This window comes from Diabrotica undecimpunctata, chromosome 1, assembly GCF_040954645.1.
Source record: "Diabrotica undecimpunctata isolate CICGRU chromosome 1, icDiaUnde3, whole genome shotgun sequence".
Taxonomy (NCBI): Eukaryota; Metazoa; Arthropoda; class Insecta; order Coleoptera; family Chrysomelidae; genus Diabrotica; species Diabrotica undecimpunctata.
In genome coordinates, this window is record NC_092803.1 from 74,914,511 (window position 1) to 74,930,551 (window position 16,041).

A 16,041-nucleotide genomic window follows, 5' to 3' on the forward strand; every position below is an offset into this window, starting at 1 on the left:
CGGAGTTCATATTTTGGGAGTGATTATAAGACATTAGGATAATTAATTTCATGTCACCACCTACCACATCCTATATTAATACAGGGTAAACCAGAGAAGTAGATAAAATTGTTTATAGCAACAAATTCCAAAATTTATTAGTTAATTAATAATGAAGTTGGTAACTCTGGTATATGTCAATTGAAAGCCGGATATAGGTATAATGTATGAATGCCGGTAACTAGTATGCTATTTAAACGGTGTAACAGTAAATTTTAGTCTTATTTTAAGTTTATAATGTACCAGAGCAAGATGCAACGTCCACATCGGTATTTTTAAGTCTGTACAATAACTTACTGCAACACTTTAACAATATCAAATTTACAGTCAATTATAGTTATAAGTAGACTTCGGCAAATATGCATATTGCATATTTTGCATATTGTGCATATTTTATGCAAATATTTCATATTTTGGCATATTTGTATAAAAGTTTGCATAAAGTGCATAAAAGTTCAGATTTTTATACTGTATTTGAAAATTTTTAAACATACCAATTTATTTAAATTCTTGTATAAAATTTTGTAGTCATTTTAATCAAGAAATGATCTAAGTACGTAATCTCTACAGGTACAAAACATTTACAATTTCAAAGAAGATCAATTTAAGTAGCCCTCAACATTCTTAGAAAGTCTCGGTCACTGAGGCATTCAGTTATTGGATAATCGCTAAGGGTTCGCTCATTTGCATTTTATGATCTAATCCCCAAATCTATCTACAATTTATTGTATCTTAACAGCAGGTAAACGGCTAATAGTTTTGTTCCTAATTTAGGGATTTTCCAAAATCTCCCAGTTTATTGAATTAGGTACCTAAACATTTTTAATTTGATGCTCAGATTTGTAAATCATTTTTGTTTTGATATTCAAAGCGTAAACACTCGTTGTGCGTAACAAAAAGGAAGATTGTGATTTTATAATGCCTAAAACAACCAGTGCTTCAACTTGGATTAAACCTTATAAAGAGCTGTCTATGGATATGGGAAAAATCTACTGTTCAGTCTGTGGCAAAATTGTAAGTATCTAATATTTTCTATTAAATATCTAATATTTCATACATACTGGGTGTTTCCAAATGACACTTACAACGTTTGACTGTAGATACTTCTCGAAAAATTGAACAAAACGATATAGTTAATGAGGGGTCAAACTTATTTACTTTTCGAGATACAGGGTGTTAAAATTTAAAAAAATTAAATTCTTTTAGTTAATAACAACAATAACTTTAAAACCAATAAACGTATTTACGTGAAATTTAGTACTCGTAGGTTGTTTTTAAATGAAAAATAGCTTCCTTTAGTGAGAAAAAATTGTCCATTGTACAATAGAAGAAGAAATTTCAGATAGACCAACATGTGAGAACTGCTTCACACATTGCAAAAAAAGGAAAAATAGAAGGAAAACATCAAACTTCAATGGCTAAATGTTTCCAATCTACTTCAAAAAAATTAGATGAGCAAGAAACTTTTAATGAAGACTTGTGTCGCGCATTAGTGTCTGCAAACATACCGCTTTCAAAATTAGCAAATGTAAATTTTAGTTCGTTTCTAAAAAAATATTGCAAACTTAATGTTCCAAGTGATCGGTCTCTAAGAAGAAATAATGTGAACGGGCTATACTCGTCGGTGTTAATTAATATTAAGGAAGAAATTGCAGATAATTATTTTTACATATCTGTAGACGAAACCACTGATTCCTCAGGAAAGTATATTGCTCATTTATTGATTGGTGTTCTTAAAGAAGATACCTTACCAAAATCTCATCTTATTTCATGCCAGCAACTTGAGAAAACAAATGCTTTAACAATTTCGCGTTTTATACAAGAAACATTAGCAACTTTTTTTCTTCCGACAACTATTCCTTCTAATAAATTACTGCTTATTTTATCGGATGCTGCTCCTTATATGGTGAAAGCAGGACAAAATTTAAAAATATTTTTCCCAGATTTAATACATGTTACTTGTGTAGCGCATGGATTAAACAGAGTTGCAGAGGAAATACGAAAAAAGTTTCCTCTTGTAAATACCATGATATCCAGTGTCAAAAAAGTATTTCTTAAATCTCCTATAAGAATTCAACTTTATAAAGAAATGCTATCTAACATTCCTCTTCCACCACAACCTATTTTAACGCGATGGGGAACATGGTTAGAAGCAGCTAATTTTTATGCAGATCATTTTGTTAAAATAAAGAACATAATTGATACGTTAACAGATGAAAGTTCCCAATCTCTTTTGGATTCTAAACAAACTTTTCAGAGTAACTTGCTTCAACAAGAACTTTCATTTATAAAATCAAATTTTAGTTTTGTTCAAAAAACAATTACTCAGTTAGAATCACCAAAACTGTCATTGTTCGAAAGTACAGCATTAATAAAAAAATTTGCGTCATGTTGTCGGAACGTTACAGGTAATATTGGAAAAGATATTTTAAAAAAATTTGAAGCTACTATGGAAAAAAATAAAGGTTACCATATTCTTTCTGAAGTAGTCAGTGTTCTAGCTGGAAATATTTCGGAAACAATTAATTTAGAACCAAATGTTTTGGTTAGTTTGAAAAATGCTCCCGTTGCATCAGTTGATGTTGAACGAAGTTTTTCCATATATAAATATATATGTACTCAGACAGAAGCCACAAGTTTTTGTTAGAAAATTTTGAACACCACTTGGTCATTTATTGTTACCATAATTCTAAATAAGTTTATTCATACTTAAAAATGATGTAGTTACTTAAAATAAATGTAAATCTGAATGAATAGTAGGAAATATTTAGATATGTACACTTTTTTTTTTAATAAAATTGTTACTATTTTACGATTTTTTTATTTATTTGTATGCATATTTTGTAAAATATTTGCATATTTTCGGGTAAACACGTGCATATTTATGCGCATATTTTCTACATTTTTATTTGCATATTTGCCGAAGTCTAGTTATAAGTTAGTATCTCTATTCGACAACGTAAACTGTATGTAATTTAAGATGTTTATGTTACCATTTAAATTTCCTGGAAAGATGTGGTATCCTATGAAACTATTTCCGAAAGTAGCTGCCCAAACGTTTATCTTGAACGTGTGTTGGAAGTCAGTTTCCATTGTAGCCCTTGGATTTTCTTCAGCCCAGAAGTGCATATTTCTAGAATTGAACATACCTTGTCTTGTAAATGTGGCCTTGTCTGTAAACAGAATGTTGCTTAAAAAATGTGGTGTAGTTTGAACTTTATTTTGCAATACTTCACAAAAATCAACTCTAAGTGGCATATCGTCAGGTAACAATTCCTGCACTTGTCGATAGTGGTAAGGATGTAATTGCTCTTCATGCAGAACTCTTAAAACACTTTGATGGGAAATATTCGTTCTTAATCCTAACCTGTGTGTACTTATTGTGGGGTCATTTATTACAGCATCCAATATTTGCTGTTCAACGCGAACATTTCTTGCTTATCTACGACGACCAGCATCTGTATTCCTTCTTTGAAGACAACCGGTTTCTCTCAGTCGTCGTTCAGTACTTACAAAAGTCCTGGCATTGGGAATATTTCTGTTCGGATACTTTTCTCTGTAGCGTCTTACAGCGGCAGCAGCATTTCCCGAATATTCCCCTAATACTAAAAGTATGTCTGTCATCTCAGAATTTGAATAGTGTGCCATATTGCGGGCAAACAAATTTAAAAATATAGCAAAAGAGACGTGTTAAACAAATTTCACTGTCGAGTACAATAAAAGTGTAGATAAAATAATTTAATTGTTAATAAACGTCACTAACAATTCATAGACTACTTGAGATTAAAGTGTTGTTGCTAACAGAAGTTTCAATTCCAAAGCATACTTGATGAATATTAAGAAATGTAACGATTACAATAAAATACATGTATACCTTCGAGTTTAAATAAATCGAAAACGGTGATATATATCGAAATATTACAAGAGCACCTTTTTTGCGTAGAAAAGTATAAGGAAACAATTTTTTTTAAATATGTAAAAATTAAAAAAACATGTGACGCAATAACCCCCACTTACCCTCCAAAACTACCCTGTATTAATATAGGATGTGGTAGGTGGTGACATGAAATTAATTATCCTAATGTCTTATAATCAGTCCCAAAATATGAACTCTGTATTCAAAACCGTTTGGAAGATATTTGAAAAAATAAGAATTTCAATTCACCCCTTTAAAGGGTTGTATCTCCCTTATTATTTAGTTTTATAAAAAAGTATACATAAAGAAGTACCCTTATTTTTGGACGTGCTATGAGCTCTAGAAATTAATGTACATAATTCTGGATCACCTTGTATATATATTATATATATATATATATATATATATATATATATATATATATATATATATATATATATATATATATACATACATTTTGATTTTATCTGATCGATTCCCTATTTTCTTGTTTTCACAGATGTCATTTATCATCCATTATCACCATGTGGTAGGTAAAAGTAACTTCAACATTATGTAAAATCCATATATATATTTTACAACTTCACCTATAGTGATAACATAAATCAATACATCTAATTCATCTTAAGAATGATTCCAATCGTCAACGAATGATTTCAAATTCGGACACCCTTACTTCCACAATAGTCTTCTTGAAAAAATTCCTTTTCCTTAAACTAAATTAACTATCAGTATTTGACTGGTATGGTACCTCAACTTATTTACCACAAATTTTCTAATTTATTCCACCTGACTTTTAATATTTATGATATAATATACTCATTATATTAGAACTTGATCAAATTCAACACGTGGCTTTAAAATTCTAAGACAACACTGGAGAATCGTTCAGACTATTCTTACTAATGAAATCAACTAATTTTAATCTTAAATTACATACAGTTTACGTTGTCGAATAGAGATACTAACTTATAACTATAATTGACTGTAAATTTGATATTGTTAAAGTGTTGCAGTAAGTTATTGTACAGACTTAAAAATACCGATGTGGACGTTGCATCTTGCTCTGGTACATTATAAACTTAAAATAAGACTAAAATTTACTGTTACACCGTTTAAATAGCATACTAGTTACCGGCATTCATACATCATACCTATATCCGGCTTTCAATTGACATATACCAGAGTTACCAACTTCATTATTAATTAACTAATAAATTTTGGAATTTGTTGCTATAAACAATTTTATCTATTTCTCTGGTTTACACATTAATATAATAAAACTAAAATCAATATGTTTAAATTATACCATTGCAGAATGCTCGTCCACACCGACAATAATTGTTTTCAAAATCTTTTTCAAAAAAATTTGTATTTTTATTACACATTTAGATTATTAGCTATTACAAAATGCTCATTTTAAATTTATTTTGTAATTCTGGTTCTTAACAATTTTCAAATTTTGTTAGATTAAAATTATTTCAATTAATTTGACTGTCATACTTAAAAAATTTTTAAAGTTAAATTTAATTCAGCAAGTGATTGTTAAAAGTATGCCGATATTATATACATTGGCTTACATTTCCAATTTCTTTTAATTGTTCAACTACTAAGGTCTGTTAGCTTCAAAAACTTAGTTAACTTTAGAAATAGAAGAAGAACTGTCACACTTTAACCTACATTATCTTGTCAAATTTACCTTTTAAAAATACTAGTAGACAACAAAAAAAATCCACTTCCTCTCCTAGCAAGTAATGTAGTGCCTATAAATCCCTATTTTAAAATTTTATGTTTGTTTTGTCCTTGTAATTGTTTCTTGTTTGTCCATAATTGTGTTTTAATTTATTATTTTTAACATTTGACATCACAATTCCCTTCCTAGCAGAAATTAAATGCTTTCAATCAAAAGTTTATAATTACAAGTCAAAGAAATTGCACACCCACAAAACAGTACAAGTACTTTCATTCATCGTCATATAACTGTCCTTTTTCTTTATAAAAAATTTCAATAATATAACACACATTTCAAAATATATCTCTTCAATAAAAATATAAGTAACTATAATAATTTAAATAATATAAAACATCACATTTTCTTTCAACAAACAATAACATATACCTTACTCCTACATTATCTGTTAACACCCATCTCCTCAAGACACTTCCTCCTAAGTTGTTAGACAGTTACAACATTGACCGAAGATCACTCATTATCAGTAATAAGGGATAGTTTAAACTATGAATCACCAATCACTATATAGTAATTCTTGTGCTGGAATGTAAGTAGTATTTTGTTTATTTCTAATGTATCACAATTCAACAGACTTTTTCTCTTACCAATTTGTGGGTTGTTACTCTGTCTACTAATGCAATTTATGCATATTAATTAACACAGACATGTAATATTGGCATAATTACTAAAACTTTTTTTGATCTATAACTTCTTGATCTATATCCTTGTAAGACAGCAGCCAATATGGGCTTTTTATATTTTCAGCATTTAATTTACTTTGTACTACCGACCTAATGATGCTTTGCAAATTTTAGAAAGCGAAATCGGTCGTCTTAGGTAGTAAAATTAAACTGATTGTGAGTAAGTCTAATTATTTCTTTTTTTTTACCTTTATATATATATATATATATATATATATATATATATATATATATATATATATATATACTACATATATTTATAAATATCACTGTGGAACACATTTTTTGTTGAATTAGATCTGACACTTGTTTTCCACTAACTTTTGTCGTCTGAATCTGAGAATAACCTCAGATTTTGTCTATCACATCAACTTCTTAAACTACAGGATCTCTTTAAAAATTATGCATATAAAGAAATATAAAATAAAAACGTACCAAATATACAGTTTACAAAACATTTAATGTAAGTTAAATCGAGTTCATACAAATAAAATTGATTAATTAATGAACAGTACTTACAAATTAAGACAAAAATTTTCGTTTATAGCTTTTTCTGGAGTGTTCAGTTTGTGTCCATTCGCGCTTGATGCTCCAACAGCCATCATATGTACGTCCTAACTACCTTGATACCGTGCTTTCATGATCTTCAAATCTTGATGGAAACGCTTACCCTGCTCATCACTCATCGCGCCAAGATTGTCCGGGAAATTAGCAAGGTGGCTATGTAAAAAATGCACTTTAATGCTCATGTTGCAACCTAGCTTTTGGAAGCTCTCCAAGAGTTGTTGGACAATGTCGACGAAATTTAATGCTCATGTATTTAATCACGCATTCTTTTCAATTTCTGACAATGTTACCACGAAATGTTTATCTGCAAGAAGTTGCCGAATCTGTGGACCATCAAAAACACCGGCCTTTATCTTTTCAAATGATAGGCTAGGAAATGTCGACACGAGATACTTAAAACAGCTTTAACAGTTGCTTCATGGGACCCAATTTTATATGCAGAGGTAAAAATATAATATTATTTCTGTCGACAAGTGCCTGATGTACAATGTTTGGATCATCAGGTCTCAGGTCCGGTCTTGGCCGCCAATTCGACTGCACCCAATGTTGCACACGAGCTCTGCTGTCTCACATACACAAAAAGCAGGGATACTCTGTGTATCAACGTTGTTGGCCAAGAAGGAAGCAAACCATTTTAAAGTCAATATAAATGATCCATTGGTGCATGTGATACTGCAACAGATCTATGACTTTCTTTATGTCGTCATATTCTTTATGCAAACAAACTGAATGGCCAATTGGAATTGAATGGAAATAAATTTACATTGTGGAGGAAAACTCAGTTCAAGCTCTACTTTGAGCTATTTATAAACAGTCGCCAGTCAGTTGCGTTATAGTTAAAAATTCCTAATTCTTCCATTAAACCATTTACATTATGGCAAAACACAAATCCACCATCACTTTGAAAGTATTGCAGAATGCCCTTTCTAGTGTTCAAAAATAGGATACCTTGGCTCTCTTTTCGAGCAAGTTTTTCTCATTGGAGATATATACAGAGTCATCTTCAATTCTCATTCCTTACATACGGAGTCATCTTCAATTTCTAAATTTTTATCGTTGGAGTCGCTTTCATCTGCATCATATCCGTATTCCGCTTCTTCCAAAGAAGGAAATTCATTAAAAACTGGCACAGGGATTTCGGCTGAATATGGCACTGGGCGTATAGCTGACAGTAAACCAGGATACTCTATCTTACATTTGTTTTTCTTGTTATATCCTGATATTTTCACTATGCAAAAGTAACAATGACTTAAATGATCTGATCTGTTTTTTGTGATAATTATATGTTAGCATACGTAACTTCTCGATCGCATTAACTTTCCCTTTTCGTCGTATTATAGCAAGTAGCTCTAGATTATCTGAATCTCTTTTTACAGGATTATTCTAATTATTAGAATTTATACTAGATTTTATACTAGAAATTACCTTTTATTATAAGATGATATCTAATGTATTGTTTAGCCAAAAATTATGAATTGGTTCATAGTTAGAATCCCTCAGCAATGTATTCTCTTAATTTTTTTACGAAAAATATTTTTAAATATATTGTTTAATTAGATGCATCATTTTGGTGTAACAGCAAACATTGTAATGCGGTATTTTCTCGGTTTATTAGGATTGTGTTACCTCTGTGCTTAGGAGATGTGTTTATTACAAAACATACATAAATAAATATTTTTAGGATGACTTAAAGTTCGCACGAGCCCGATCAAGTGTTAAACACATATAAATGTGTTGCGAAACGTTGATATCAATTCCTTTCTGGATCACCCAAAAGAGACATGACTCAAATCTGCAAAAACATCAGTTTATTTTTTTTTCTTACTTTCTGGTAAGTAATAATATTCTCCGAGATTATTTAAATAAGTATTACGCTTGTAATAATTAAAACATAATAGTCATCTTCAATCAAATTTACTGTTATTTAGAATATGGGTACTCTAGTTATCAAGTGATATATAAAAAATTAATAAGCAATGATATATAGAATCTTGACGACACAAGATTAAAAACTTTTGAATAATTCTATGTGATCATTATATATATATATATATATATATATATATATATATATATATATATATATATATATATATATATATATATATATATATATATATATATGTATATATATATATATATATTTATATATATATATATATATATTTATATATATATATATATATTATATATATATATATATATATATATATATATATATATATATATATATATATATATATATATAAACAAAGAAAGCAGTTTATTAGGGATGCAGTCAGTAGGTTTGGCCGGGATGTTACAGAAACACTCTTTTGACTTTTGTTCGAGCTTTCGGAATTCCTTTATTCCTTCTTCAAGACACTGTAATTGGAAGAAAGTGTAAATATTTACAACATATCTCAAATTGTCATTACAACTTACTAGTCGTTGAGATTATCTGTGTAAAGCTACGACACTCAACATTGAAAACACACATATAAAATATAACATTTAAAATATTGGACAAAATACATTTTAAAATTTTGTTGAATAGTTAAAATTTTGTTTGTGACATCTTTTAATGGTGTGTTTTGACTGATCCATAGAGAACAGAAAAAAAAACAAAACAAAAATAGTGTGGTTTAAAAGGTAATTAGGAGTTCTTGCTATTATATTAATGGAAATAATATTAAACCTGTCTTGATAGTATGCAACACGTTTTGTATACAGGTGTATTATGGTGTGTATATGTAAAAGTAAATCTTTATTTTATTTTTGATGTTTTGTCAGTAAGTAACAATAAATGTTGCTCAATTTATCTATGTCTGACTTTTTATTTATACAAGACGTATTAGATTTTATGAAACACATTTCCAAGAAAACACGTTTTGTATGGTTTTTTTCTTTTGCCAAAATACAGGAATCATCGAAATTAAATTCATGTTTTAAAGTTAATGCATGTTCTGTGAGCGCGCATGCGTTTATCTTTTTGGTTTTTATGTCGCTGCGATGTGATATTACTCTATTGTGAAAATTACGAGATGATTCTCCGATGTACACGTTTTCACAATTGGCACACGGTATAGAATAAACAACATTCGACGACTCCTATATTGTGAAAGGATCCTTTGTCTTTGTGTACAACTTCGATACCGTTTTCACATTCTTAGTTGTAATTTTTAAGCCACTAACATATTTGAAATTGTTCAATAGCTTAGGTGTGAGAACTGGAATATAGGGTAGGCAACCATACGTTATTTTAGATTGTGGTAGCTCTGATGTGTTCTGTGTCAATGTCTGTGTCAGTTGTCGGACCTCATTCATCTCATTATTATGAAAATTTTGGTTATCAGAAAATTGCACAGGAAAAGGAGAACCAAAAATGAGTTTATTCAATAGCCCTGTAGGATAGGAGTTCTCTTGTAGTATAGATCTCAACTTTTTTAGTCCCTTGTCCCTGAACTCGATGTGTGATAAGTTGATAACCCTAGTTTTAAGGGCCAAAACCAGATTTGTTTTCATCTTAGATGGATGTTGAGAATAAAAGTTTATGTAACGGTTACTAAAACAAGGTTTACGATACCACTCCGTCCTAAGCATGCCATCACTGCCACGATGTATAAGCATGTCTAAAAACGGAATCATATTGTCAGCTTCTCTCTCAACCGTAAACTTTAAGTGTTCACACTGGGCGTTAAAAGTGTTTAGAACATCAGTTACTTTGTTTTCAGGGACAGATAAGATCAAATCATCAACATATCGTTTGATAAAAGGTATGTGAAAAGGTATCTTCTCCTTACATGTTCTTATATGTTCATCCAATACAAAGTTACATAGTATGGGGGATATTTTGCTGCCCATTGGAGTGCCAAAAATTTGTTTAAAAAAATTACCATTAAACAAAAAGATGTTAGAGTCAAAAATGAATGTTAAAATTCTTATGAAATCATCTAAACTGATCTTGGTATGCAGAGAGATGCTGTTCCAGTTATTTTTGATGCTGTTGAGAATAGCATCTAGTGGTAGGTTTGTAAATAGTGACACAACATCTAAACTAATTAGTATATAATTATTCGGAACTTTAACATTATGAATGAATTTACTAAATGTGAAAGAATCTCTAATATAGAATTCATTGGATTCGTTGTACGAAATTGTGAGGATATCTGTAAGGTGTTTAGCAAGTTTACTATTCGGAGCATCAATGGAAGAGACAATAGGCCTCATTGAAAGAGTGGGTTTGTGAACTTTAGGAAGTGCATAAAACCTGGGTGCAACTGCATTGTAAATTTTCAAAGATTTTGCAACTTCTATTGTTATGGATTTGGAAGAAGCTAAATCCGAAACCAGCTTATTCGCCTTTTGTTGGAGGGTGCACACTGGACTGTTTTTGAGTTTAATGTAACTTGTTGTAATGTAAAATGTTGTTTATTCTATACCGTGTGCCAATTGTGAAAACGTGTACATCGGAGAATCATCTCGTAATTTTCACAATAGAGTAATATCACATCGCAGCGACATAAAAACCAAAAAGATAAACGCATGCGCGCTCACAGAACATGCATTAACTTTAAAACATGAATTTAATTTCGATGATTCCTGTATTTTGGCAAAAGAAAAAAACCATACAAAACGTGTTTTCTTGGAAATGTGTTTCATAAAATCTAATACGTCTTGTATAAATAAAAAGTCAGACATAGATAAATTGAGCAACATTTATTGTTACTTACTGACAAAACATCAAAAATAAAATAAAGATTTACTTTTACATATACACACCATAATACACCTGTATACAAAACGTGTTGCATACTATCAAGACAGGTTTAATATTATTTCCATTAATATAATAGCAAGAACTCCTAATTACCTTTTAAACCACACTATTTTTGTTTTGTTTTTTTTTCTGTTCTCTATGTATCAGTCAAAACACACCATTAAAAGATGTCACAAACAAAATTTTAACTATTCAACAAAATTTTAAAATGTATTTTGTCCAATATTTTAAATGTTATATTTTATATGTGTGTTTTCAATGTTGAGTGTCGTAGCTTTACACAGATAATCTCAACGACTAGTAAGTTGTAATGACAATTTGAGATATGTTGTAAATATTTACACTTTCTTCCATTACAGTGTCTTGAAGAAGGAATAAAGGAATTCCGAAAGCTCGACCAAAAGTCAAAAGAGTGTTTCTGTAACATCCCGGCCAAACCTACTGACTGCATCCCTAATAAACTGCTTTCTTTGTTTATATCGACAGTCAATAATATCCAGTATTTCTTATATATATATATATATATATATATATATATATATATATATATATATATATATATATATATATATATATATATATATATATATGTATATATATATATATATATATATATATATACAAACATATATAGTTTATTAGGGTTGCAGTCAGAAAATTATTTTTATTATATATATAATATATAATATATAATATATAATATATAATATATAATATATAATATATAATATATAATATATAATATATAATATATAATATATAATATATAATATATAATATATAATATATAATATATAATATATAATATATAATATATAATTATTTATTTATTTATTACCTCAATTGCAACCGTTCAAAGAAAATTCTCATATGGACCTCTACGACAAAAATTCTAATGAAAACAAGTCTACGAAAAATTAATCCTTTATTAAAAATTATTAATAATTCCTTAATTATTATTACCTACGCAATCAAATATTTCATCAATATGAAATCTTGGTTCTTTACTAGGATTCAGGAATTCAAATTATTACAGGTTTTTTTTAGTAATACATTATTGTCCAAACGTAGATTTAGTATTTAATAGAGACGCAAAGGCGAGTGATCCTCAGGTGCAGGTCCCGTCTCTGGATCAACCTCTGGTGAACGAAGTTCACGGAGGCACCGGTGTCGATCAAAATCTTCACTTGCTGCCCGTTGATCCTTCCATAGAGTTGGGGGAGGCCTGCTGTCGAGGGTTGTACCTGAATAGGATTCAGTTGGGGCACCATCGTCACAACAGGGTTCAGTTGGCGCCCCGATTGGCGTTTCCCTGGTTCTGTGGGGTTGGAGGTGGTGGTTGGTTCATTGATGGCATCCTATACTGTCCACTGGGGTTCCTCCATTCGTCTATCGCCTCAGGGTGTCGTGGAGCGTTATCCTGACGTGGGGGACGGTACGGCTGTTGTTGCTGCTGCTGCTGCTGGGGTTTGCCGGTCCGGCGGATGTCAGATTCCATGCCCTGGGCGATTGTCAGAAGGTCTTCCTCGGTCCTGGGGATGTTCGCTCTCAGGCAGACCGCGATGTCGGGTCTCAGTAAATTTACGATGGTGATAAACCTCTGGTCCTCAGGGGTGTAAGGTGCGAGACGTCTGAAAAAGGCTGCTTTACCGTTGATAAAGTCCTCCGTGGGTTCATCCTTCCGTTGATGCTCTCCATGAAGTTTTGACGTCAAGGCTGAAATCACGGCAGGGTCGTTGTATTTCCTTAGGAGACGGTCTCGGAATGTGTCGTACGGCAGGTCCGTGTGTGAAAACTTCTGGGCCCATTTCTTCGCGTCGCTATGGAGTGAGTTGTTGATGAGATAGTCTATCCAGTTGTCCTCGTCTACATCGTATTTGGTTAAGACATTTTCAGCTTTTGTCAAAAGGTTGAGAGGGTTTTCAGTGTCCCGGCCTGAGAATTGAGGGGGCTTCACATATGTAATCCTAGGCTTCGGTGGCTCAGGTTGAGGCATCTGGGGTGTAGTGCCTTGAGTAGTGGATAGGGCCGTCATCGCTTGCATTAGGGCAGAGATGAAGTCAGCTGTGGAAGGCTGGCTTGAAGACGGTCCTGGGGTCGTGGGTTCGGATTTTTGTTGGGCGCCATGTTGCCGAGAGGGGGCATTTGGGCCTGTAGGACCCATCGCCGGCTCTGCGGACTTCTTCCTGTCCTCGGAATTAGACAGGGTGTTGACCATCTTTGCTTGTCACTGATAAAATGGTTTAATACTTCTACTGGTATAAAATAACGGTTATCGTGACAAGTATCTGTTATAGGTAACAGTTCCAAGGAGCAGTTACAAAATATCAGATCAAAAATAGAAAACAGAACAGGTAAAATAGTCTAAGTATTCCTTGACTTACGGAAGGAATAACTTAGTAAACAAGAAAAATAAAATGGTATAAAAGTACAATGCAAAGAAAATGTTTCTAAGTGTTTCTTGACGTACGGAAGAAACAACTTAGAATGAAAAGTAAAATACACCAGATAAAAGAATAGAAAAGTGCAGAAATATTCCTAAGTGTTTCTTGTCTTACGGAAGAAACAACTTAGGACAGAAATACAGATAAATGAAATATGTAAATATGTAACAAGGTATGGAAATATTTCTAAGTGTTTCTTCACTTACGGAAGAAACAACTTAGAGTGAAAACAAACAAGAGAATCAAATATGGAAAAATAAGAATACAAATACTTATAAGTGTTTCTTGACTTACGGAAGAAACGACTTACAAATACGAAAAATCAAATACAGAAAAGATGTGGAAATATTGCTAAGTGTTTCTTGACTTACGGAAGAAACAACTTAGCATAAAATGAAAGAGACAAATGTATTAAGTATTTTCTTAACTTAAGGAAGAAAATATCTTAGATAAAATATCGGAAATAATAATGCAACAATGATTATGAAAATATTTCTAAGTGTTCTTTTGACTTACCGGAAAAGAACGGCTTAGACGCACAATTAAAATAACAAGTCAAATATTCAGAGAAATATTTCTAAGAGTTCTTTGACTTACCGGAAAGAACTACTTAGACAAAGTACAAATCAAAATATAAAATAGAAAAAGCAAGATAAATATTTCTAAGTGTTCTTAACTTACGGAAGAACAACTTAGACACAAAATACAAGAAAAATAAACAATCAAAACAAATATAGATCAATATATTATTCTAACCTGAAAAGGTCTGAATATACAATAATACTAAAATAAAATGGTATATAAAAAAATCAGAAATAATACAATAACTTAGTAGGAACAATAATAGCACCGACTAGGTCTACAGTAGAAGAGGCAAGCTCGACTGACCGATGAGAGAAAATCTACCTGCTTTTATGTAAAACAAATCCTTTGTTTTACGTAGCGAAAGTGGAATTTCCCTGCATCGAATCAATTAGAAATTTGGATTTGGCCAACCTTGGAATTCCCAAGTATTTTAACCGATATCCAAATTCCTTGATGCGTCGAGGACAATCTAGCGCATATAGGACAGTTTCAAATGAAGCTCCCGCCCACATTTTTAACTGCCAGAGATGGGCAAATGAGAGGGGAGATTTCGAGAGGCGAATAGGTTTCGGGCTGGATGAAAGAAACATTGTAAACATAATGTTGAGATCAGAGAAAGAACAGAGAGAAGTACGCTGTCTGATGTCTGGGGCGATGAAGAAAAAGGAGCAGGAGGAAAATTGAGCCAGGGATCTGAAATTTATAGTTAAAATTATTTATTAGTTTATGCCCTAACGTCTAAACATTTCCTGATTTACGGTAATAGGTATGGTTATTTATAAATGTTTAGTTTTTTTATTTTAGTTGTTTATTGAGTGACAAGACCACCTCTCTGGAACGGTGGTTAAGGTTTTAGCTGGAACACGGTTAATTCGGCACTAGCCTGGGGTCTTCTGGCCTAGTATCACACTCGGCTGAAAGATAGCAGGGTGTCTTGTTCCGTGATGTAGATGCCCAAAAACGATTTCCCCCACCGTTGCCTGTCAGAATTTAATGGATACCTTCTTGGGCTCTAACTGGAATCTGGCAATACGGCATTTAAAAAAAATTTTATGTGTCAACTCCGTAAAAATCCTAAACGTTTCGTGCAACTTCGTATCAAAACAGTGAACAGTAACAAGGAGAATTATGTTTGTAACACTTTATGCACCTTTAGCTGGATCTAATTATACACAGTTAGTTATATATACCTCCAAATATAGGCAACCAACTATCCCATTAATTACGTCTGGTTCTCTATAAAGGAGTAAAAATGTTAATTGAACAATAGTAAATATTATTCTATTTTTTGTAAATCC

The 16,041-nt window shown here is 31.4% G+C and overlaps 1 protein-coding gene across 1 annotated transcript in view; it reads right to left on the reverse strand.

The window, feature by feature from the left end:
* Positions 1–16,041, reverse strand: part of LOC140432302 (uncharacterized) — an 803,181-nt gene that overhangs the window by 508,249 nt on the left and 278,891 nt on the right. The gene's annotated exons all lie outside the window — the stretch shown is intronic.